Source organism: Megalops cyprinoides, chromosome 22 (genome assembly GCF_013368585.1).
Source record: "Megalops cyprinoides isolate fMegCyp1 chromosome 22, fMegCyp1.pri, whole genome shotgun sequence".
Lineage (NCBI taxonomy): Eukaryota > Metazoa > Chordata > Actinopteri > Elopiformes > Megalopidae > Megalops > Megalops cyprinoides.
Genome location: NC_050604.1, coordinates 21094462 through 21120108, shown reverse-complemented (window position 1 = coordinate 21120108; position 25647 = coordinate 21094462). Strand labels below are relative to the sequence as shown.

The 25647-nt window shown below is 44.0% G+C and overlaps 1 protein-coding gene across 7 annotated transcripts in view; it reads right to left on the bottom strand.

Moving 5' to 3' along the window:
- Nucleotides 1-25093, bottom strand: part of LOC118769421 (sorbin and SH3 domain-containing protein 2-like) — a 73787-nt gene extending 48694 nt beyond the window's left edge. For all 7 annotated transcript variants that reach the window (XM_036516488.1, XM_036516489.1, XM_036516491.1 and 4 more), the window contains exons 1-2: nucleotides 24530-25093; nucleotides 13238-13390 (exon numbers count right to left, since the gene is read on the bottom strand). The gene's annotated coding sequence lies outside the window, so the exon portion shown is untranslated. The remainder of the gene's footprint in view (nucleotides 1-13237; nucleotides 13391-24529) is intronic.
- Between the last annotated feature and the right edge of the window lie 554 nt (nucleotides 25094-25647).

The following is a 25647-nucleotide window of genomic DNA, read 5'->3' as shown; positions in this document are numbered from 1 at the left end:
TAATGCCTACACACCCACATTTCTGTATGCATGTCTACCTAACACCTTTCACTTTGTGTGGGACAACGTTTTTCATACTTTAAACACACTAATGCAGATCACCATGTTTAACAGCCTCGACAATAAAAAGGAATTTTGAAATCAAAGAAGCACAGATGCAGATCTGGAATCAGTGGTTTGAAATTCCCAAGCCAAGAGGGAGCTGTAGTTCTCAGCCTGACAATCCCTCCAGAGACATTTTACTCGAATACACTCACCATTTCTGCACAGGGCAAGCAGGCTTACAGACACACACATGTATGTGCACTTGTGTGTGTGTTTCTATTTATTTGCCAATGCCTCTTGTGTGTGTATGTATTTATATATATGTAGCTGAGCAGAAGGCTCAAGAGAGAAAATTAGTCCTAATAAAAATAACTATGATAAATAGCAATACTGTGAGCCAGAGAGGCTTAAACTATATTTACTGTAGCAAGGATGCAGGTCATATTTGCGCTGGCGCCAACAGCCCATTGGAAGAGCTCAGTCGTGCCTCGGTTACAGTACAGTAGTTGTCACCATCACGGTGAATTAATGTGGTGGCACTTTGCCGCCATCAATTTGACACACAGTTGTCACTAGACTCCAAATCCTGACTGTAGCTCACTATAACTCACCAAGTTAATGAAAGCGCTTGACCTTACAGGTTATAGGAGCGAGCATACAGCTATAGTGGGGTAGGGAGTTAGGATGGGGCTTTTCCTAAAAAAAAAAAAAAAAACAAACAAAAAAAAAAAAAACACCGGCAGACAGTCGTAGCAGTTGTTTTGACGTCTATTTTCAGGTGAAGGAAAGCTCACCAGTCAGTAACAGATGAAAGCAAGGAGAGTAGTGAAGAGCTTCCATGTAAAACCTGACCGTGGAGTTGTGCAGACTATCCAATTTCCCTCCCTTCTCCCGGAAATAAATCCTCACACGCAACTCCTCATAAATCTTGTGCGCAAGTGCACCGGTTTTCACAGTCTCAGAAGTTGCTGTAATGGCCTATCGGCAGAGATTCTTATATACTATTTCATGGGGACAGACTGGTGGTGAAGGAGCAGCTGTAGTGGTCGAAGGGGACTGCCGGAATGTGCTGGGGTTTCCTTGCTTGGTGCTTCTTCTGAAGGGCGTGTTTAAAAAGGCCCAAAACTGCACCCCTTGGAGATGGGCGTCTGGCTGTTTTCATTCAAACACTTTTAGATCACCATCAACCTTTCGATCCCTCGTTCTGGGGAGGCCGCGGTTAGGCGGGAGACTGGCACGGCACTAAATCTTTTCTGCGACATGGCCCGGGTGATTTATTCCTAACTGCAACGCTACATTTGTAAAGAATTTGCTGCCAGCCGCCGTTGAATAGCCAGGCAAGCCTCATGGCTGATGAGTCCAACAATCATATATAGAGCAGAGGCAAAATTAACCAGCAGGAGGGGGGCGAAAACCAGGCCTAAGAAACAAGCCACTCACACCTCTCTCGAAATAAATGCTGTCCCTCAGGCTCACGCTCTGGAGTTAACCTAGCCCGCCATCGCCATGGTGCATCCTGACAGGTCTGAGCGTAGGGTATCACAGGGGCCCCGTAGCTGAGATTTGTGGGATGCCTCTGAGGGGAGACCATCTCCTTCCCGTCTTTGATTCGCTCTGCACGTCCGGGACAGAGACTCCTTCTCCAGTCGCGGCATTTCCTGACAGATAAACAAACAACCCTATGAAATACGGTAGCTACTGGCCGTAAAAGCCAAGCCGGGGTTTTAATCATATCATGTTATCTTGTTGGCCTTATAACTCTGTCTACAGAGATGCCGTTCCTGGGCCAAGAATCCCCTTCTGCTGTTGCTTGAAAATGAATACACCTTTACTTACAGATGTAGGTGTTCAACATAAACCTATAAAGCTGTACAGATGGAGTACATGGTGTTTCTTAGTTTTACCCTCCTGGAAGAAACTGGATGGGGCCCCCGTGTTTATTTTTCTATTTACAGGGTGTTTAGAGGTGCGCCTTTCACGCTATGCAGTGTTAACTGCACTTGGCGTGAGAAGAAAAGGGTGAGGCTTAAGACACAATGTTCCAGGTACCCCATGAAAGAATGGTGCTGGTGGCGATGAGGCAACCAGGGTCCTGAAACGGCACCACAACTAAAACATGCAGGACCAGGGCTCAGGTTATCTTGACAGCACATCATTGGCTGATGGCCACACCCTGTCCAATATATTTGGCACATTTTTCTTGACGACAAGCCTAAAGCCATCTGCCATTCAGCTTGAAAACCTTGTATATGCCCTCAACCTTGATTTGACTGTCATGTTTGAAAAAAAAAAAACAGCTTGTGTTCTTACAAAAAGTGCCAAAATAAGTTATTCAAGTTTGTTCTTTGTCCTAATTTTTTCATTGCGCATCTTGTTTTTGCATATATTGTGCGGAAATCCACAGGAGTATAAAACTTCCTTAAATATGCGATTGGTTTTTCTGCTTTGTGTGCCCTTTTTTACCAAATAGTCCTTAAAACCCAAACATAAATAGTACAGTTCCACAAGCTCAGGATGAAAAACAAAAAATGAAGCCACAAGGCCTTTAGACAGCACTTCATTTATTTAGCAGCTCTTTGTTTCAGCCTCAGCAGCTGATCCACCTCTGTTCACTGCCTATCATATGTTTTACAATGCATTTTAGTTCATCGGTCAAGTTCTTTGTTGAGTCAAAGTTGTTCTTCCCCACAACCTAAACGTGTTATTTCATATTGGGAAAAAAATACCCAAGTTCTTGCAGGAAGTAACACAGCCTTAAATATATGTTTTATTCTACTGTTTTGAGTGAATCTCTAATCTGGCGTTTCTGTCCTGACATCCACAACATCTTCCACTTCATTTGTGGGAACATGTAAGTTCCAAAAGTCCCAGAGTCTTAAATACAAACACCAACTCCGAATCAAACTCAGAGCAAAAAGCTAGAACACCTCTACGTAGTTTTTTTCTTTTAATTTCCCTTACATAAGCACCATCTGATCCACCTCTGTCTTTAAGAATGCCTCTTATTTGCCTGGCTCATGTGGTTTATGTTCTGTGTGTAATTTAGGTGTTGGCTGGACCCTAAGAGGCCTGCAATTAAAAATGACCAGAGTTCCCTAACACACTGTGTGTAGCATAGCTCCTTTCCAACCTAACACGCTAATGGTACTCTGCGTCCGCCCCCCCCGTGAGACACATGAATTCATTAGTGAGATGAACATCCTCCAGGGACCACACTTCATTTCCTATCAAAGGATCAGACCATTCTGCGGGGGGGGGGGGGGGGGGGGGGGGGGGGGGGGCTAGACAGTGGCAGAGGGCTGTTTTGCAACTCGAAAGCTGTTTAAAAATTCTCATCTGTCACAGGAAGCACGCCGCCTATCACCCTTCCTTTAAACAGCCTCTTTGGAGAAATTGGCTTAAAAAGGCAATAAAAACCTGAAGTTTTTTTTTATGAAGATCTAAGCACCCCTCTCCATTTGCGATGATCTGAAATGCGCATTAGAAAACCAGCGCTGCAAAGCTCGCAAAAGCGACCGCCGCGCCATTCACCGGAGAAGCTCATTTGCAGGAGTGCTCTACAGGGGTAATCAGCGACAATTACTTTTCAAAACAGCATGTAGTTTGATGTGCGTCTAGATGGGCCATTCGGCCTAGATAATGCGATGAGGAGGGATACGATGGACTTCAATCCAGTTCAGTTGTTCTCAAAACAAAAGTGACAAGACAGCAAATGACAGATAACTGTGTCGGAGTTGCTGTGTGCAAATGCCCTGACTCAGGGCCTGGCTCCATTTAGCCTCTGTCCTTAACTGCGAGCGACACATTTTTCCAACTGTGACATTTTTTCCTGATGCCTACAGAGCACCCAAGGTTCGGGGGGCCACCGACATTAACAAAAAAATGTGGTGCGTGAATGGAAAAACAAGACGTTTCATTTAATTGGCAGCTGAAAGCTAAGAATATGTCACAGTGCTGTTAGACTGCGTCTTGGCCTGTACGACCTTATCAGAAAGAAAATGCATCTACTCAGCATCCAGCCGCTGGACAATAAAGTTAGCTCAGTCATCTCACAAGAGTGATTGATGTGCCGCAATGATCTTAACGATGCAAGAATCATTCAAAGACTAAGACTCCATTTCCTGTCAGACCTATAATAAATACACGTCAATACACTGTGTCTTAAAAACCCCTGTGATTAGATTCAGACACTGGACAGTGCACCAAATATTTATTAACTTAAACGTTCCTGTCCTGTCAAATACCATTCTGGTAACTAAACAGCTTAGGGCCATATGGTATTGTGACATGACATCACAGTAGAATTTCTAACAGAGAGATCGTTTGCCTACATCAGTGAGTCAATAGACATTCAAAATGTCTGTCAGGTGACACAAAAAACAGCTTTGCAAGATGTAAACACACAACCTGACAGCTTCAAATCAGCATTTCTTTTGAAACACCAGCTGTACCAGCCGCAACAGACTCCACCTTGGAATCCATCTCCAAGAGACAGAGCTCTCTGACATATGAGCACTACAGACCATGGGCACCGGGACACTGCCACCACAAGGTGATAAGCTGACTTTGGCCTCTCTCTGATCGGCCATTCCCTCTCTGTACTGGAAGGCCTACTTCTAGGCTGTCAGCACAGCTACAAGGGCCACCTCTTATCTGTAGATAGGCTTTGAAAAATTAAAATAACTTTGGCCTTGATCCTAGTGAAGGCTTTCTTCAAAACTGGAATGCATTACCTGTTGCCCTCTTAAAAGGCTGTTTCAAATCTTTTAACAGATAAAATGCATTACAAAGTATGTCCATACTATTTATGAGCATCAAAGATTAAACAATAGGTCACACACTGCAGATTCCACCTTCCTAGCATCATATGAATGAAAGATCTGTTTTTGCAAGCCATGCGTGAACAGTATACCAACTGCTACTGTCAACTCCTTCAGAACTACAGACCTAAAACTTATACTTTATTAAAAAAAAATTATATCTCAATTTATTTTTCTGAATTGCGGACTACATCTTACATTTTATTCTGCAATGTAGATCTTCGTACAATGAAATTAAGATGTCAGGTGTAATTAACCTGTAAGGCACAGCTGGTGAATTCTGTTTGTGTCGCGCTGATGTTTGTGGCTGGTCTTTGGCTATTCCAGCAGAGCACTGCTTGAAAAGTTCATGCTTTCTTTCGTCGTGTGAGAGCTAGATGTGGTTCTCTCAACTGAGAGATGTGTTCGGCATCCAAAAAAGGCAGAATATGGTTCCTTCATCCTGAATTACTGAATCCACGCCAAGCTATTTATACTGGACATTTTTGTGGGAAATATGTAGACACAGCAAGCTCTTAGGCACACTTAAAAAGGGATGTTTGTGGAATCACAATAAGGCAGAGGGGAGAGCTGAAAAATGTGAACAATGCCAGGGCGTCATTCAATGTCTCCTAATTGGATTGGAAATATTTTGGGGGGTTATCCGCTGAGAACTCCAGATAATTTGCTAAATCACTCCAGCAACTTTCGGTATGCTGTTCCCAAGTCAGCTTCAAAATTATGCTGTCATAAATGATTCATAAAACACGGATGAAACAGATGGCATAATCCAGGATTATGGCACTTTAGCAGAGCCGTAGCATGGCTCATCTAAGGCCCACTCACTTTCTGTCTGATTCTAAAATGTATGCATAGTTGCAGGCCCTGATGGAGAGTAATACATACAACTATAAAATCCACAACTTGAGGAACATGATTTTAATTGCCTACATGTCAGAAGACACTACACACACTACAAAATAAACAAATAGTAACCACTTTCACAGAACTAATTTTATGCACACATTCAAGAATCTATTGTATAATTATTTTCAACAATATATGTGTTTTGGATTTTATGATTTAGTGACTGTGATGTATGGTATTATACTTAACTTCCCTTGTCTAGTCAGGTTTCACAAGTTTACTTGTGGTAGGGCTTGAACAGTGTTAGTGCTGGAAATTACTCTGGGTAAGACTGTCTGCATGAATGTAATGTAATGTAATCTGCATACAACTTAATTTATGGGACTGCTTTATGTATAACTGATATTTTAAAATATTTTTGTGTAAACCCCATAAAATATTTTAGTATCTTAAATTAATTTCATTTAATTATTGGATTCAGTATTTTGCATGAGGGTGAAAACAGGAGGCCTTTTTCTATTTGGAAATGAAAGTACATTCCTAAGGCCCATTTTCCATGTGGATGAGTGCAATGAATAGGGTTTATAACAGTGCCCCTGATTATTTTGAATCGCCCTTCACATTCTCCCATTTCCTCCTTTGCCTGTGACATTAACACACAGATTTGATTTAGAGGGTACCTCTTCCTCCATCGGCTGTCACCTCCTTGGACACTCACAACAAAAACCAATACAGGAGAGGTTCACATTCCAACAGGTGAAATATCATCAAAAATCTTATTCTTTAGACTCACAATGTAACGCGTTTTCCCCGGGCACTGCCCTCATTAGCGGGTCCCCTGCTAAGAGGCTACTTGTGAGTAACAATGACGATGTGACGAGCTCTGTGCGCATGTTCCGCACGAGCAAACACAATGGAGACCCCGTATGTCCAACAAATGGCATGCGGATTAACAAGAGAGCCACTGGGCTGATGGCTAGCGCGATTACGCAACGCGTATTAAGACAGTTCGCTGCGAAAAATCTGATGTGACAACTTGTACGCTGCTGTTTACGGCAACCCCCCCTACTACCCCGGCGATCCCACACTGCCCCGACTGTTTAATGGCGTATTGTTTCCCCCCAAATGCTTGGGACAAGCGCCAGATCGCGCGGATGACAGAAATAGGCGGGATCAAAAGAACCGAGCGTGGACGAGCTCGACCCGACGCTGCCTTTTACATAACCGCCGCCGCGCTTTAAAACCGAATTCATCGGGACAGCGCATTAGCCGAAAACAATTCCTCAAGAGCCCTCCCGGTCACCACTTCACAAACAGAGCGTAATTAGAATCGCATGCTAATTGAGAGTAATTACAGCATCGTGCTCAGCCACGGAATCCCCGAACGAGGAGGGCTGAGAGATTCATTGAGCTCCACGGCTCTTCTGTGTAACGTACTGTAGCCGGTCTGCTGAAAAACATTGAGAAGAAAGTTTTCACGTTACAGACTGAGCTTCACGGGTAAAGAAAACTCAAGGAACAGGTATGCCCAAAAACCCCACTCTTATTTTGCTAAGGTTAATGTCAAGTAGACCGCGAGGTTATGTGCTATTATTTAGGTAAACTGCCATACATACGGTCCATAACTTGTCAAATTTATTCAATATCGTTAAAATACTGGCAGGTTGTTCTACGTCCAGCATGATTACAGGTTAAAAAAACATGCCCTCTGAGGATTATTGTTTAATCAAGGCTGGGAAGACTCTGTGCAGATTCTCTGACCTGTATCTAAAGAGGCTGGTAAACAGAATGAGCCGTCCAGATGATATGAAGATCAGTATATCTGTGCAGAATCTTTGCTGTGTTCATCCAGAAAATGAACCTTGAACAAAATAAGCTCTAACCGCTTTTCTGAAAGGGAATACATTCATGGCTGATTGGCATGCATATCTATCTATCAGTCTGTCTCAGATTGTGCCTTTATATCTTTATCTATACTTGTTAATTTAATTTTCTCTTACTCTGTAATATTACAGTCATATTTAGAAATTTCACGAGGCCTACATCACTCTCTCTGTCACTTTCTCTTTCTCTCTCCCTATACACACACACACACACACAAACACACACACGTGCATGCATGAACACGTGGACACTACAGCACCACCGTATAAAGCTGTTTGGCGAACACAATATTTCCATCAGCGTCGCTGTGGTGGTAATGTCCCTCCCACATGGCGCTCTGACCTGATGTACACGAAGAGATGGATCCCGTGCCAATCAGCTCATTACTGCGGTGGTGAGTCATAGGTAAACGAACCCAAGCATGCTGGCAAAAACCTGGAGACGCCCACAGACGGGCGAATGGTCCCCCCGTCTGTCTGTGCAACAGGCCGCAGCGCCATCTGGGCATGCTCAATGCAAAAATACGAATGGCACATGGCTACCAGGACCCTCTGTCTTCTACTGTACAGCCCCCTGTGACCCAAGCCACCTTCATTACTAATCAATTAAAGATCATCCGTATGGCAAGTGCTGTTTTTCAGTGATAAGCTGACATGAGTCAGTTGCTTCATAACATATGACGTCAACAGCACTGTTCAACCATTTCACTGTGCATGGAGCCTCCATCTCCCTGCACGGCTTTCTCCCCCTGTTTGATACCAGTATTCCCATTTTATGTCTCAGGTCGCTATTTGCTATAAGTTTGAGAACCCATCAACCAAAATTCACTTAAGCCACACATTTACATTTACATTTATTTATTTAGCAGAAGCTTTTACCCAAAGCGACTTACAAAAGTGCATACAGCAAGTATAGCGACAGTACGGGGACAGGATGTGTACAGTTCCACAATGAGACAGTTCTCAGCTGAGAGCAAGGTCTGTTTGAGGACACAGTACTACACATATACTTGCTTGATGACCTCAGTGCATACACACAGACTCAGAGTACAGCGAGGGTACTGAACGGCACGCTTGCATATCCTGACAACCGTCTGGGTGGGAACAAGACATGCAGAGCTCAAACCACAGTGCAGAAAGCAAAACTCTAACCCATTTTCATTAATATTTCAAAGCGGCATTATATTAGAGTCCTGGTGGAGGTGCTAAGTACTGACCATTCAAAGGCGATGGAAACAGACTGTTAATTGGTTGTTTGACCTTTGGAGAGTCCCTGGGCAATAATGCACTAATAAACTGAATCACGAACCCTCATACTAAATATTGAACTAAAGTATGATCGCCCACTCAAACACTCCAAGTACCTGCCTTTAGTATTTCTGGGACGAACTGGCAGTCTGGCTCAGAGATCCGGCCCTACATACGCTGTCATACACTGGACTCCAGCAGTACCCTCTTGGGATTCAAATAAAATTCAAGCAATGAATTCACTCAAGATGATAAGAGGGTTCTATTGGTTTCACAAAAAGAAGCTTTAGGAATAAATCTCGCTAAGCAACATGTAACAAATCATCGTTTGTGTGAATGGCTGAGGTCAGAAACCCCAAATCAATGGCGGGGAAAGGGTGAGAAGGAGCTCCTTTATTGCATGGAGGTAAATATACTGGAGTCAGACATGTCTCCTCCCCTTTTCAGGGACATGAGCTCTGACAGTCTATCAGCCTCCTCACAGAAAGGAATCTGTGGTGGATGCGTGGGTCACCCCCATGAATTAAGACAGCCAGACTACTTTAACACCCTCTGTGTGAATGCTACTCTGGGGTTCAAAGCTACTCGCTGATTGTTGCGAGGGTTCACTCCAAGGTTACACGTGAACGGCTACAATGAGCTCCCTCGTTTAAGCAGCTTGAGAACCAAACGCCTATAGAACATACATTCTTTAGTTCTTTGAATGAAGTGCTTTTTTTATGATGTCATAAAGGGAGTTTGTAAAGAGATATAAAAACAGTAAAATAATAGGGTGACAGTGGCCTGCAGATGTATCACCATTTCACCAAAACCAGTGAGAAAAAAATATTTCTTCCATTATCATATTCTGGTTTCACATTTGACCTTACTCCTTTGATCTAGATTTATAAAAGGAACAGCATTCTTAACCAGAATGGTGCAGGTTCAGTTAACACAAGGGGAAGATCCTGTTGCAAATTTGACCCAAACCGCTTCAGCAAAAATCTAGCTGTATACATAAGTACAGCTCCAAATACAAGCTGGCAGCCTGGATAACGTGTCCTAAGCACAGAAACATCGAATAACATCCAAAATGGGCGCAGGGTCGATGATTGCAGCAGCCTGCTCCGTGTTAAGATTGCTTTGCTGAGCTTGTTAAGCAACGCTGTGGATCCTTTTTTTTTCCCAGTTGTAGAGAGCAGAAAGGAACATCACACAGTGTTGCAATGTGCTGATCCAGGCTCAGCCTGACTGCAGTGTGTGCTTTTAACAATGCGAGCTGGACCTTTCAGTGGGCAGGCTGCCACTGAGCTCCGCTGCCAATTACCCACACATCCACCATATGTGGACGGCACGGAGCAGATTTCGGACAGTACATCCTCCCCGTAACACCCCTCATTAATCATCAGTGCTCTGCGGACACCTTCCTCCACTCCAACGGCAGTGTGTGTCTGTGCTAAAAAATATCTACCTTATTATCTGGCCTATGTGAAAGGTTTGAAAGGCATCCGGCTCCACTCTCAGATGAGCCCCTTTTTATAGGAAAGAATGTTTATTCAGTATTTGTTACTGGGCTACATAACACAGCACATTAATATAAGTTACAGTTTAGTCAAAATATACAAATTAACCCAACCAGTTTAGTTTTCTAAAATGAGCCAGAGAAATATGTGTGTGTGGGGTTTTGAGCCTGTCCTTTGGTATTTGGCAATAAAACCAGATTGTTGAATATTAGGTATTAATTATTAACATGTTATTAATATTACAGTAAAACAAGAAAAAAGAAGCCATCTTTTGGCATGTTAGGGTGCTTGACTTAAAATATTTACTGTGGTTTGAAATGTTCATATTATCAAGTAGACATCTCAATTCTAAAATGTATTAGTGTTGAAAATAAATACCTTCTGTTCTCAGCGGCACCACAGTAACAGACTCCTTCATGCTGGTCAGCCATTCAGTGCAATGTGAATGCACATGCTTGTGTATGCGCACTGTCTGAATCGGAGTTTCACCATTACACGGCATTTTGTAACTCAATAACCTTGTTTTTTTTTTTTTTTTTTTACAAGAGCTACAAAGCATTGTTTTGAAGCCTTTGTCCCTCAAAGGGCAGGGGGGGGATGAAGTGAGAGTACCAGCTCGCTGGAATGAGGAAGGGCCGAGAAACGGCAAACAGAAACTGGAGCACAGAACTGCCACACGCTCTACCCTGCACTTTCAGACTTAAGTCCCGTTTTAAGAGCGTTTCAGTCCGCGCTCTGAGTTGACGTTTGTTTTTTTTTTTTTTTTTTTGCGCTACGTTCTCCTCACAAACAAAACATGCCTCCTCCTGCAAGTCCGATGCCAGATCCAACACTGAACTCGCCAAATTCCCCAAGTGCACTCTGTGTAAACAAAGCTGCCCAGATTTTATTTGTCGCGGCAAAAAAAAAAAAACAACCATTGGCTGTCCAATTGGCATGGACAACAAAGGTGCTCTGTTAAAGGGGGTTTGGAGGGGGGAAAGAGCCGAGGACAGAGTGTTACTGTGCGGACCTGGGAGCACAACGCCGCACATTAAAGGACAAGGTGAAATTCCGCAGAGTCTCCGGGGTGTCCCCGCTGGAAGCTGATCCCGTTCCCATCGTAAAAACGCCAAGGTGTACCATTCAGGCGCTCCGAGCGTCGAACCCGTGGAAGCGGGCAGGAATGCGAGGCTTGTTTTCATTGCTTGCGCAACGCGGCTCTATTCGGCTCCGCTGTAACGCATTTAATGCGATTCTTTTTAAAATTTATAGCAGCGTTGGTTGAGCAATGACACGTGGGGACCTGTGGCATGTGTGGTGAAGCTGTTATAGCAGTGAGACAACTGACACTTACAGACCAATAAGATGGTGCATGGAGTAACAGAAAGCATCCACCGAGGGACAAACAGCACAGCACACTTCAGTTTTAAATAGATAACATTTATCATTTACGCTTTGGGGAAAAAAAGAGACTTTTCCTTGAAAAGCAGGGTTTGCGGGTTTTCGTCTGACGTTTCAATTGCATGTTATGCCCTTCCAGTGGCCAGGCAGAAACCACAGCTCATTCAGCATGTTGGCAACCTGGCAATTTTGTTGCCAGACCAAGAGACTTTTACAGTGCCATAAAGTTGCAAGGCATACTTTCCCCCCCTCCCCTCACCAAGTAATCAAAACCACAAAGGCATTTCATGTGTTTATCATACCAGAGTTCCTCAAAATGCAGGAAACAAGCAGAAAATACACTCAGTTTTTCGTCTTGATCTCCACCCCTCGCACTTGGCAACTTCTATCCACAAGAAAGGCAACTTTCGGAGGGCGGTCTTTGTCTCCAGTAAAGTTGGCAACTCTACTACTTTTATTTCACTCCGGTTAAAAGCACCACAATCCCCGCCCAGTGGAATGTGGCCTCCCTAATTCAGTGTGGGCATCTGCACCCATCAGCCCTCTAGCTACAAGTCACCAAGCCCAGAAACCCCTGCCCCATCAGCGTCTCCTTCAGGGCAAGCTTTGCCCCCTGTGCAGACATTTGAGGTGCCTGCATTCCTCTTGTGTCCGTATTTCTGTATTGGGGGCCATAATGTTCAGTGAAGCATAAGCGGTACAAAGATCAACTGTTCAAAAGTCACCTGAACCAAAAAGCGTGACCATTCACCTTGACGACAGTTTCATTTGAGTTATAAAACAAACAGATCCGGGATGCGCCTCTCTGTCAGTCGAGGAGTATATGGTGAAGCTGGCCAGCACGCATAAATTGATACTATGTTTTCCAGGCTGTTAAACCGTGGATAGGATGCCAAGCAAAATGAAGGATAGAACATCTGTCAAAATAAAGTGTTATGTCTGATTTAATTACATTACCAAGGATCTTACAGAAATGCAGATTATGCTGATAAATGAGTTGGCTGTGTGCTAGCTTTCATAAATGGCAACTGTTTCATATGAAACTGTGGTTTAAACACCTATGAATGGCTTAAACACTTTAAAAACAAACATAACCTTAAAATAGTCTACATAATCTGCATCCACCCAAATCACTAGGCTCGGTGGGCTCGTACACCCAAAAAAAAATCATCTGCTGTTATCTCAGATTCTGTCAAGAGTTTATAAAAAGCAAAGCACGAATCCAAAATCTACGACCCCACCACTGAACTTTATGTATTGCTCATAATTACACTAAATACACTAATTCAGAGACCTTACTAAACGAGCCATATCAGATATAAGCACGAATGTGTGACTTGCCAAAAAATGCAGGGAGGGTCGCCAAAAAAGACTCTTTTGAAGTAATCAGCCGTTGACTATTCCAAAAATGTACGTAAAACAGAAAAAAACAAACAAGTGCACTGTCATGTCGCAACACACCCCATATCAAATCAACCACAGCATGCAAGAAAGGACACTGAAATCTTACCAGGCATAAACTGTTGAAGGTGGGGGGAGGCTAATTGGAGGAGGAGGGCATGTGAGACCCCAGCATCAATCTCTTCTTCCTTCTCCTCTCCTTGTTCTGTCTGAGAGATTAGGCAGCTCCTGCGAGACTTACATCCGAGTCCGGCCCCGGTCCCTGGAGACGAAAAGCCGGGTGAGCTCAGAGAGTCAGGCCCCTGCCGCGGCTCCGCTGTGCCATCCGAGCTATTTTCGGACGCAGGCACGCACGTCTGAGGGGTCTGGAAAAGTTATTCCCCGGTCGCCGCGGGCGAGTGACAAGATGTACCACATGTGGGAGGGACCCTATGCGCGAGGTATGTCAGCGTCTGAGACACGCGGAGGGGCAGGCATGCACCTTCGAGATTAACGCCATGGCAACCTGTTAAAAAGCTTGAGGTAACGCAGGTCTGGTTTCGGCTGCCGCCCCTGGCCGGCAGTGGAGGGGCGGCATCCCGTGGGTGACGTGCCGAAATCCCTGCCCTCTCAGCTGAAAGCAGGCATCCCGCTTATGAAAAAACACAGCCCACTCCTGACAATGTCATGCGCTCGGCACTGCTCTAATGCACCCACCCAGAGCGTGAATATATGAGGAGAAAATCTGTGGGATTAAAACGGGACCAGCTGTACACCATGCAGTCAAAATATACCATCACCATATATGCAACTGTAGGGTGCTGACTGTCAGAATAGTATACAATATTGTCCATTAATACACTAAATATAGTGTGTATTGAGTATGTGAGATAAAAAATTATACAAATTCTGATACGCACTTCTTGTGAATTGTAAGTTATATATATACCTACACAACACGGACAGTGGCTATAAATGACACTTTTTGTGATATGCTGCCAAGGATTCTCAATCTGCACACTAAGAAAAGTATCCTCGCAACAGAACATGTCAAGCCAACACGTGTTTATCAAATAACTCCTCACGTGTGAAGCAGGGCGTCTTGTGAAACGTGACGCCTTTTCGTTGGGTAACACGCCTTACACAAGCTCTGAGTGTGTAACACTTTTACTGCTGAGGTTTAGGACACTGTTGACAGTGGGCTCATCTCCGAGGGCGGCTACAGCCCCCTGTCTGTCATGTGAGCAGCAACAGGAGAAAGACAAATGAACTGACCACTCACTCACTCCAGGTGATTAATAATCTGTGTCAAGTGGCCCCAGGCAGTGGGTAATCCTAGCAAGTAAGCATGCACACACATGCACACGTACACACACACACACACATATATACACATATATATATACAAACATATGTACACGCTCATACTCATACACGTACCCCTCACTGTGCCTGTGTTGGCACACCTGAGTTGAAATAGCTTCTGGCAAAGCTCATTCCAATAAATCAACTTAACTTACAAAGAACTGTTGCTAATACTCACCTGCATACCGCTGAATCACACTCAAAACTATTGCCAGTGTTTATATAATTTGTGAAATTAAGATTTATATCTACGTTTTTTTTTTAGAATAACATAAGGATATTACAGAAAAATGCATAAACACAAAAAAATGGAAACACACACACACACACCACACTTTTTGCTTCTCCTGCAGGCTATTTTCTGCCTCTCTTCCGCTATTCTCAGTACAACAGTGAAACCACAGCATCGCTATGTATCACCTCACTTTAAGCTGCAGGTCATCTGCAGGGGGCTATCTGCTAAGCTGGCCTGGGACCCCATCGCTCAGAAACCCAAAAATAAAGCGAATAAATGCACTTGGTCCCCTTCAAAAACTGCAGCCAGCACTTGCGCAGCATGGAGGCGCTGGGGATCACCGTGTACGTGGGCTTAATGCCGCATCATTATGGCACATACCTCACCGCTTTCATATTGAATGTTCACGTACATGCCCTGCTCTCTGCTGCGCGGGGTCATCTTAGTGACAGGCGGGCTAATTCTGCCCTGTCACTTTTACGTAATCCCATACATAATAATAGTACGCTAAAAATAGGCTGTTTTTCTCAAACCGCAAAACAGGCCCTCATATGGAACAGATAAAAAAACAAAGGCAGGGGGCAGGAAACAACAAGCAAGTCACAGATTTATATGGCAGAGAAAATGATGACTTCAGATTAAATTTACCATAGTTACATTTTACCTAGAGTAGGCAGACTGTAACTAATACCGAGAATTGTACCCATTCAAGGAAAAACCTTTAACCGTTTCGAACGAGATCGTCTCACGGATGGCTTATTTTTAATTTTGGATTCACTGGACAGATGACCTAATGCTATGGCATTCTGAAGAGACTTGTCTCCATAAATCAGACTGTTGTTTTGTGTTCATATTATTTGCAGCGCTCATCAAACCTTGTAGAGATCACTAGCAGTGCTGACATGCGGCTGGTCAAAAGATTCACTGCTGACAATGCTGTTCTCCCTCCTATTGGGACCTGGGATATAGCAAGCTCGATGTGTCTGCGCTCCTGTGTTAATCTGGGGAAATGATCTCTGAATAACACAGACCAATTTGAGAACTGCTCTGAAAGACATTCTGCTTTCTTTTCAGTAAAGAGGAAAAATCCTTAACAGCAGAGGTGCAAGTCAGCTGTAGATCAATATAAATTTCAGATAATATTTGAAAACGAGTGAACCATAGACTACAACAAACCTATGAGGAAGTGAGAATGACTAGCAGGCACACAATACAGTGAATCAACCACACTAATTAGCAAGTTGTGTGGTCTGTAGACAAAAGGAAGACTTGCTCAGTCTCCTGTGTGATGATACTCAATTTTGCCACTGTTCCGTTATCTGGAGTCAAATTATGCCTCCACATGTTTTTTATCGAATTAGCTGGGGCAAAGAGGCAAGCTCCAGCAGGCCAAACATGGGGGGGGGTTTCTTCTTTTGCTAACAAACAGGCCACACTTCACATGCTCACTGCTAACAAACAGCAGTTGTTAGATGACCATGATAAAAGCATGAAGGATTTTTTAACGGCAGCTGCCAAGGCCTTGCCAAGTCACTGTAAAACTAGTGAAGAAAACCAGCTGGCCTGGGACCCCAACCGGCCACAGTGTGTGGGGTATGGAGGAGTTTTTGGAACAAACACCACTTTGATTCACGTGCCTCGCACCACTGCAGTGCTGAAGTGGGAACAGGGGAAAGCGGGAATGAATAGGTTTTCTTTTTTTATGACAAAGGAGAAATGTACAGGCACTGATTAGCACTATAGAAAGTAAAAGACACACTCACCACACTCCCCCCAAGCATTGGACACCCCAACCTGAGGAGGATGAAGTATGCGTTGCGATTGGGTTGTCATCACATATGTAATCCGACGGGAGCCGTTCACTGAGTCCGACGCTGTTCCCACCCGCGTGCCTTGGATGGCTACAACATTGCCACTAGCTGTTAGCTGACATGATGCTAAAGATGTGCCCTTGGGGAAGAAATATTCAGACCATTAAGCGATACTGTATCGCTACTGGCGGTGGCTCCAATACTCAGCTATCAGGCCGCTTTTGATCTAAAAAAATCGGAAATAAATGTGTTGTTTGTTATGTTTTCCAACTTTCGTCTGAAAGCATGAGCCTGCTCATTATAAGTCTTTGCTTGTAAGGTTTGTTTTTTGCTCTACAGAATAATTTATCGTTACAAACGCGAACGGGTCACCTGCGATCCCCCTGCGCTGCGGATCATTATTCGTTTCGGGGCTGTGTCTTCCTGCGGGGGGACAGGCTGGAGACTCCCATGGATTTCTGTGGATTCCCCCAAGTTCAGCAGACAGTGCTGATCTATCTTAATGCATCCAAACCATGGCTGAAATGTTTCCCCCAAGTGGGTGACCACCCACCAACCCCCCCAACCCCCCGCATGTCCCAATCCAGGACTGTAATGAACCATATAAGGTGTATCGGCTGTGTCGGGGCCTTTTTAAAGGACAAAGTGGGGGCTATTTTTAAGCAGTGGTAACACATGCCCCCCCCTCCCAATCACACACACACCCCCAGGTGACTGTATAACTCCCACTCGGGGACTTTGGTGCGGCAAGCCGTGTCGACATCGCCTCCTCAAAAGCGTTTTCAACACCCTATTTGTGATGTGCGCGAATGAGATCTAACTTTCCTCAAGCTACATAAATGACGAGTTATTAAAAGCGACAGGCAGTGTAAACACACATAACCGAGTCACATACGACTTCAGTCACGGAGGAGGACACAACAGACACATTCATTAATCTCTTGTTCATGATGAGGCCTACATTTCGCCTGGGATATGTCCCAGTATGGTGGCAGGGACAGGGCTTCTGGATAGTACTCCTGCTTACAGACACTGCGTTATGGGAATCAGCGATCGTTCTCTGTTAAAAAGTTAACGAAGACCTTTGGCCTTGCTCAGTCCACCATGAGGCATTTAAAACCACCTGTGTTTACCGTGGGAACATTAGACTCTGCTTTCTCTGACAGGATTTGGTTTCATTTCCCGTCTCTGAGATTAAATGTTTACTTCCCTTAAAAAAAAAAAACAATAGTTACAGTTTCAGTACAGTACAGTTACAGTACAAAAGTGTTTCACCTTCAGCATTACAAATGACAGCTGCCAGAAAACTAGTTTCAGACTCTCCGATTTGGAACCCCTTGCTCATAAGCCTGCTTAGACCCTGCCTGGAAATAGTATCCAAATGTATGTCCACATGTTGCACCAGTGATGTCAACCGCGGGCTTTACACATACTCTGCCGTTGCAGGGTTCAAGAGGTGGCTGTCTTTAGCGTGACACCTCTTTCGTCAGATGAGCGGACTGCAGGGTTCGTGTCTTCTAGAATCCTGGGCCCGGGCGCCGATCACGCAGGGGGAGGCTTCTGACCTGATCAATTTAGCCTGCCGGCAGACGACGTCGCCAGGGGAGGAATCCGCGTTGCAGCGAGACGCTAAGCGCCGGTGTTAAACTGTCATTAAAGGCTTCCTGCTGGGGGGGGGGCACAGGCCCCCATCGCGAATGCCCCTGCTCAAATTCACAGCCGCAGGCCAGAGGCTACCCCAGCACCTGCCACCACACGCTGTGTACTCACTTTATTTTCAAACGACACTAACACACACAGGCATGGGCTGAAGCGTTTGTATATTGTATTTGCGAATATTTCATAATTTTTACATTACATTACATTATTGGTGTTTAGCAGATTCTCTAATCCAGAGCGACATACTGTATGTAGGTGACAGTTTTTTCGCATTTTACCCATTTATACAGTTGGATATTTACTGAAGGAATTCAGAGTGCAACAGCAGGGACCCGGCGGGGAATCAAAACGGCAACCTTTCAGTTACAAGCCCTGCTCCTTAACGCTAAGCTACACTGCCGCATATTAAAACCTTCCAAAAACAGCTGCCTACATTATAATATCACTCCATACGGACTGCATCCACAGAATGACATGCGAGAGGATAACCTTCCTGCAGACTGCAGCGTGACCTCCAGCGCTGTCTCTGTTCTATTGAGAATTCATCAGCCCATTAAGGCAGAGGGGAATCTGATGACGCAGTGGCAGCAGCTCCCGGGGTCAAGTGAAACAGACGCTCTTTCCTCTCCGTTTCTGCGCTTTATACCTCACCCGTCAAAAGTCTGAACACTCAGCTACTCACAGAAACGTTTATTTTTTTATTTTTAACTATTTTCCACATTTTATAATAACAGTGAAGACACCAAAACTGTGAAATAACACAATTGGAATTATGCAGTGACCAAAAATGTGCTAAACAAATCAGGATGTACATTATATTATACCTTATATTTTAGATTCTTCAAAGTAGCCAAAAATATTTTGTTTTAAGTTCAATTTTTTTTTGGAAAGAAGTTCATACATAGGCATCAACTTCGCTATTTATATTTGTCTAAGAAACAACTTTCAAGCGTTTAAACATAAGTCTTTAGATCTAAATGTCTTTGAATGCTTGTTTCCATTGTTTTAATCAGGTGTGTCCAAACTTTTGACTGATACTGTAAAAAAGCAGAAAGGCAATTCAATAGCGACATCACAGCTCCTTACACCGGACATCATGAAAGGGAACCTCGTTCATTCCAGTGATATCACCCTCTCGGCTTTGAAAATTAGGCTAAAGTTGGAGTCCTCCCCCCTCGAAAAAAAAAGGCATGGCCAGGCTTTTATTCATCCTGGCCGATCTACCTCCAGCCTCACCCCACCCACTCCCTACACTACAGGCTTCCCTCACTGGTTAGAAAAGGCAGACACACCCACTGTATACTGGGTGTTCCTCTCAAGGATTCTTGGAATGTTTCTGAATAGGATGATGGTCAGGCAAGCCTCTCTCTTTTGTGTTGAACTGCATTTTACCTGCCCGCCTCTCCCTTCAGCTCTCAGTCAATGAGCTACCCCTTGGCTCCAAAACCGTCTCCGCACTTTGTCTACCGCCTCTCACTTTCCCACTCTGAATTACTGTTCACGCTTGTTTCAGAGTCTGCACGCCTCGTACACTAACCCTAATCGCCGGAGCTAATTACCGTGTTTGAAAAAGCTGCAGACAATCGCCGCGGTACAGAATGTCGGCCTCCGGGGAACGCAAGTACGCCGCTTTCAGTGAGAGCGGGTTCTCCGATTACAGCGCGGCGAAGACGATGCACTCGCTTTAAAATGGACCTTCAGGGCGGGTTAACTTTCTCCGACCTCTCACGCCAATGCGGTCCAGGAGGACACACAGGCCTGCCAGCATGTTCGGGAGGGGACGCACTCACATTCTTCCGTCCCCCTCACGTCCCCGTCACATCGTGACCTGTTCACGCTTCGGAGGAGTGCTGACGGGCACGAAGCAGGTGCAACCCAATCGCTTCAGACACATTCTCCTGTCCCTGCCAGCCGTCACAGAATCACACCAGAATGCTTTGTCCTGTAGGTGCTCCACGGTTTCATGTGTTACAGCAATAAAAAAACATAAGCTAACAAGCACTACATCCGCATTAAATTAGACGAGCAAAGGTCACTATAATTAGACTGAATGTGTGCCTAAAAGTCTGTCAATCCCGCTGTCCCTTCCAAAAGATATTTCATGCTTTCCTGTCCTTTACCATACTAACTTTTGAAATTGCAAATTTTACATTAGGTCCACCTCACCACTTACATCCTCTATACTCACCCAGACAGCTGAGGCACAGTGGATGTAATCGTCCAGTAGACACATATGCCAGCACTGACCACTTTCACACTACAAGTCTCACAGTGCACCAGGAAAGCAAACTCCAAATGAAGGATAAACACATCTCTCTGACATCATCCTAGCAACTCATAGCTATTTAAGAATTCAGTAGAGGGTGCTAATACTGTAATTGCAATAAGGGCCTGGCCTGGCTGGCATAAACCACCCTGCTCTGTCAAAATAAAGCCAACCGTGTCCCACTACTCTGGACTCATGTAGTCATTGACACGACTCTGTCTCAAACTAGCCATGCTTAGGGCTGTAGGACCCAGTCTGCATTTGCAGTGAGAACCTCTAACGATTGAGTGACTCAGGATCCCTTCCAAAGCCCTTTGAACTGAGGAGTCCAAACTGTTCTCTCCTGTCCTCTCCCCTCTCACAGATAGATGGTGAAGCAGGCATGAAGTTCCATGAGGCATTGTGTTACAGCGTATCCATTACTGACAGCTAACCCTGAATGAGGCGAGCGCTGCAGATTTCAGGTGAGTGAATCTGACTGGCTGAGCCCAACAGGAAGTCACCATGAATCTTTCAATTTATTACATCGTCATTAATTTGTGGATGTATCATAAAAGCCTCCTGTCCTTTGAAAACGTTGCACTAATTTTGTCAAGAGGCTCGGTGCACAGTGGATCTACACTACCGTTTCTTTGTTATAGAACATGCAACCACTTTCTATTTTTGGTTGCAAGATCTTGCTATATCTTACTATTATCACAGGCTAGTCTTGCTGACGAGTATGGCATCCATGTTGTGTGTTCAAAGCATAACACATGGAAAAGAAATCTCCTTTGCGATCATGTGAATCCATCACATGTATATTTTGCTAAATTTTAAAAATACATTTCACCCAGTGGACCCAACACTCACACAAGTTGCATTTTTTGGATGCATAGTAAAGGGGATCAGACAGTGCATTGGTGATAAAGTGTCTGAACCACAATAATCCCCTTGTAATTATTTGATGGGGAACAAAGATATGACTCCTGGATTATTAGAGCAATGAAGACAAAACACAAACTGGAACTCATGTACAACAAAGCAATGGAAAAAACAAATAATCGCTCACTGAACAGGTAAATGCAGGCTGACAGTAAAGGTAACTGAACTCACCATAAATGACCAACATTGATTGTTTGAAAAAGAATGACTGACTATTATTGAACTAATTGTGGGATACACGTATATCCATGAATGTTTAATATTGAGCTGTGTTGACAGGTTTGAGACATTGAGACAGTACAAATCATTATTATATAATATAACAATTATACTGTGGGAATATGTGACAAGTAGAGGTACTTTTTTGCTGAGGGCAGTAAGACTGCCTACAGTGGCATTTTCAAAAGAATATTTCTCAATTATTATCATTAATTTCATTGTACATCTTTGTAGATCTTTTTATATTATATTAGTTTTAGACAACATGGGTATCTGGTTTATTACATGAAACAATGTTGTGAAAATAACTGCATGATGTAATATTTCACTGCACATTCCCTATGCAGATTTCTATCTATCTACTGTAGAAACAGCCAGTGTCAGAAAGATTCAGATGATTCATGATGGAGTGCCGCATTTCAAAAGGAATTTACTTGCATGTTCATTTTGAGAGTCAAGGGTAGCAGTACATACAAAGTGTTGCCATAGTATAAAGCACACTGAAAGGCAAAAGGTACCCACACATCGCAGACAGCGGATCAAACCCAGCAATCTTTGTGAAACAAATCCCCTGGAACACCTAGTTTCCTAATATTGATGATCATCATTGTCAGTAGTTTATGCACAAACAAGAAGCAGGTTGAAGCTGAGCTTTAACTATGTAGACTACTCCAAATACTACTCTATGAGCCCTTATGGAAAGGGCTATATACTATACTATTTTCTAGTCTACAGCATCTATTTTCACAATATTAAAATATAACCCTTAAATCTTGGATTTTGTATTTTAAGATAGAAAGACAAACGGGGGCTATCCTGGAAGAACAGCCGAGGTCCAAATGCTGGAGATGTCCAAGAAAGGCTTTATGCGTGTAATCACAGATTTTAGGAAGCACCGTCTCAGCCGTTGATGATGAGGCACAGAAATAAGAGGGAGAGTTACGTCCCCTGATCTGCTCCACCCTGGCACCAGCGCCCCAAAAAGCAGCATGAGAATGTGAGAGGCGACGACGTAAGCGCTATCGTGAGGTCTATCGACGGCACGCCAGCCTCCCGTCCACCTCCATCCTGGCCCCCCGTCTGCCTCTTATCAGATCAGGAACACTGCCCTTCCCGGAATCACACATTTTCATTTCGGCTACATGGCCGTAAATATCGCACGATTATGAGAACTGAAAGGAAAGTAATGAATAAATACATGGCTAAGTCAGTTAGGATTGACGGGATTCCAGAAAGACGTTCTTAGCCTTTATTGGTGTGTGTGTGTGTGTGTGTGGGGGGGGGGTTGTGTACATCTTTAAATATTTTGCCTTTCATGTGACCTCTAAACAAACCACACCCGCAGGTGAGAAAAGATTTTCAGCATCTCTCCAATATAAAGCAAAGCCCTTAATTTGGCAGGTCTACCGTTAACTAAAAAAAAAAAAAAAAAAAAAAAACACTACATCCCCATTAAATTAGCTCCGCATATTTCCCTAACCTCAAATTTGCATCAACAGATTAGTCTGCTAATTGCTTACCTTCGTATGAACGGACGGTTAATTGTCTCAGACTGTCTTCTAGGATGTTTACTTAAGGGGCTGAAAAAAAAAGTTGTTTAAACGGTTCCGATTTAATAATGGGTACATCTTTAGTTGCGCACAACAACAACACATTGACAATTAACCAATTAAATCTGCTTTTGAACTATCCCATATGATGCAAGCGTGCGAGTCCAATCAACGCTCACCGTTTAGGGTCTGCTTCATGCCACGCCAGTGCTGCATCTGCACTTGCTATGACCAATTGCACCTTGGCAATAATTACCGAAGCATTGTGTTTATTTCACCGTTAATATTCGGCTAAATGCGATTTTTATCCACTACAATAGAAAACTTTCAAAAACAAACAGGAAAACTACCGCATAGTTCGTTTATAGGATGTTTCAGTGTGTTGTCGAATTAACCGGGTATCTTTATTTATTTATTTTTTAAAAGAACCCTTGTGCGATGAAAAAAATATGAATTTACATAGGCTACACTGAAAGGCAGTGTTACAAAGGCTTATTCACTGCCTCCTGCATTACAATGTTAAAAAAAAAAAAAAAAAAACTTCAGCACCAAATGAATATTGCAATGAAATTATGTACTTTCATGTTTAAAAGTTGGTACACCATGTCTTCCCTGCACCGCCTGCTGACAGCTAAAATAATGGATTTGTAATACGAGTCCGCTTGATTGTAATGTAAATCAACCCGGAGAGACCCACGCCACCAATCTTACAGCGCAAGCATCTGTACCGGACTGTCTCCGTGGAAGGTCACCGTGGACTGGGCTACTGTAATCTGCCTGATTCGCCGCATAAAACGAACTGACGTGACCACTGAAGGAATTCGATCAAGCTCCCCGGCGCCAGAGTCTTTATCTGATTATTTTCTAATACCGCACTTAAAATCGCCCCGGCGTTGCTTCCGAAAGCAAGGGATCACCATTATATCTTAACAAAAAGTAAATTTCTCGCCACATACAGCTACATGCTCATATAAAGACACAGCTATCTGCTCAGATAACGTTACCATGTTTACGGCGACAAATAAATGCAATTTAACTAAGTTACATGTGTTTATAATCAGCAAAAATGTAATGAATTTATTCCATCTATTAATGCTAATGAGACTTAAATTTAGATGTTCATCGATGCCATATCCGATGGTTACAATATAACTACACCCATGCCTATACGTTCGGCAATGTTGTTCCGCGGTCTGATTTAATCTTTTAAGTCCCTTATACAGCGAGCACTTCTGATACCGTCATCTTCGATTTCTACAGAGCAAACTACACTATACTCATCACACCATTTGTTTATGGTAAATGTGAAACTCTCACATTCCTATTAGCAATCTACCTGTCTACGCGATTCAGCAAGGAAGGGGACACTACGCTCGTAAGACTGCTTACTTACAGTGGGATCGGACATAAAGTCATCCAAAGAAAGCTTCGTGCAGTGTAGCTGTCCGGTCCACGGGAGAGGGCAGGAGTCGGATCGCTGAAATTTAAGTCCACACGAAACTGAGACAGAGAGACCGCAGCGCACACACTAACCGCGGTGGAAGCGCGACCCGACTGAAACCACACACCTGCCTCTTCTTCGCAGTCCGTCCAAATAAAGCAGCAACGGACGTAAACAGTGTCAGTGGACGGCAACACCCTTCTTTCGGGTCATTTCCTCCCGCCCGGAGTTCGAAACCAATTGAGATAGCATTGCAGTAAAGCTGTCTCTTCACAAGACAGAATGCAGACCCACGGCAGACCTTGAAAGAGGAGGAGACGCACGATCACATTTTTCTGCATTCTATATGCAGTGCTGGCGCGGGGTAGTCACTGGCTATCCTCCAAAGCGGCAGTCCAGGACCATTCTTTTCACTCCCCGACATCACCCAGTATCTCTCTTTCTTCTCCCGTCCCCACAGAAATGATGCTTTTATTCCGGTTTGCCGTCATTCCGTGCCTCCACGAGCAAAATGGCTGTTCATTTCAGTCCCCGCTGCAGACAGCTCATTGGTTTAACATTGGTTTCCTGTAGTCATGGAAACAGCCAACTGTTCAATTTGTTCACGGGGAGCGCGGCCGATTCTCGTGCGTGTCATTATGGATAGCGCAAAATCCATTCTTCCCCTGGAGCGGTGCGGACGGGATGTCTTTAGCTGTCCATCTATTTGTTTACTTAGTGTGCCCGAGAGTGTGCGCATTTTGTGCGTGTTCCCTTTCTGCACACGATGTACATTTCAGCCCCCGAGGATTTATTGTTTACGTCTACAATAATGCACGTGATACTGCAAGTAATGCACAGTTACAGCGCAACACTAGCACGTGTGCTATATGCAAAGATGGAGGCCACCTCTTCAGTGTGGCGTAATGCAACATGGCTTACCTTGCAGTAGCTGTGCGGGTATTTGAGCAAGTGATCAAGTGTTGTCATAAAAACAAGGAGATGCCAAATCTTTAACAGTAGTGTTCGTGTTTTCATGAACTTTTGGGTTAGGGCTCCATGTGTATGAACATGGTTTTTTCATCTTACAG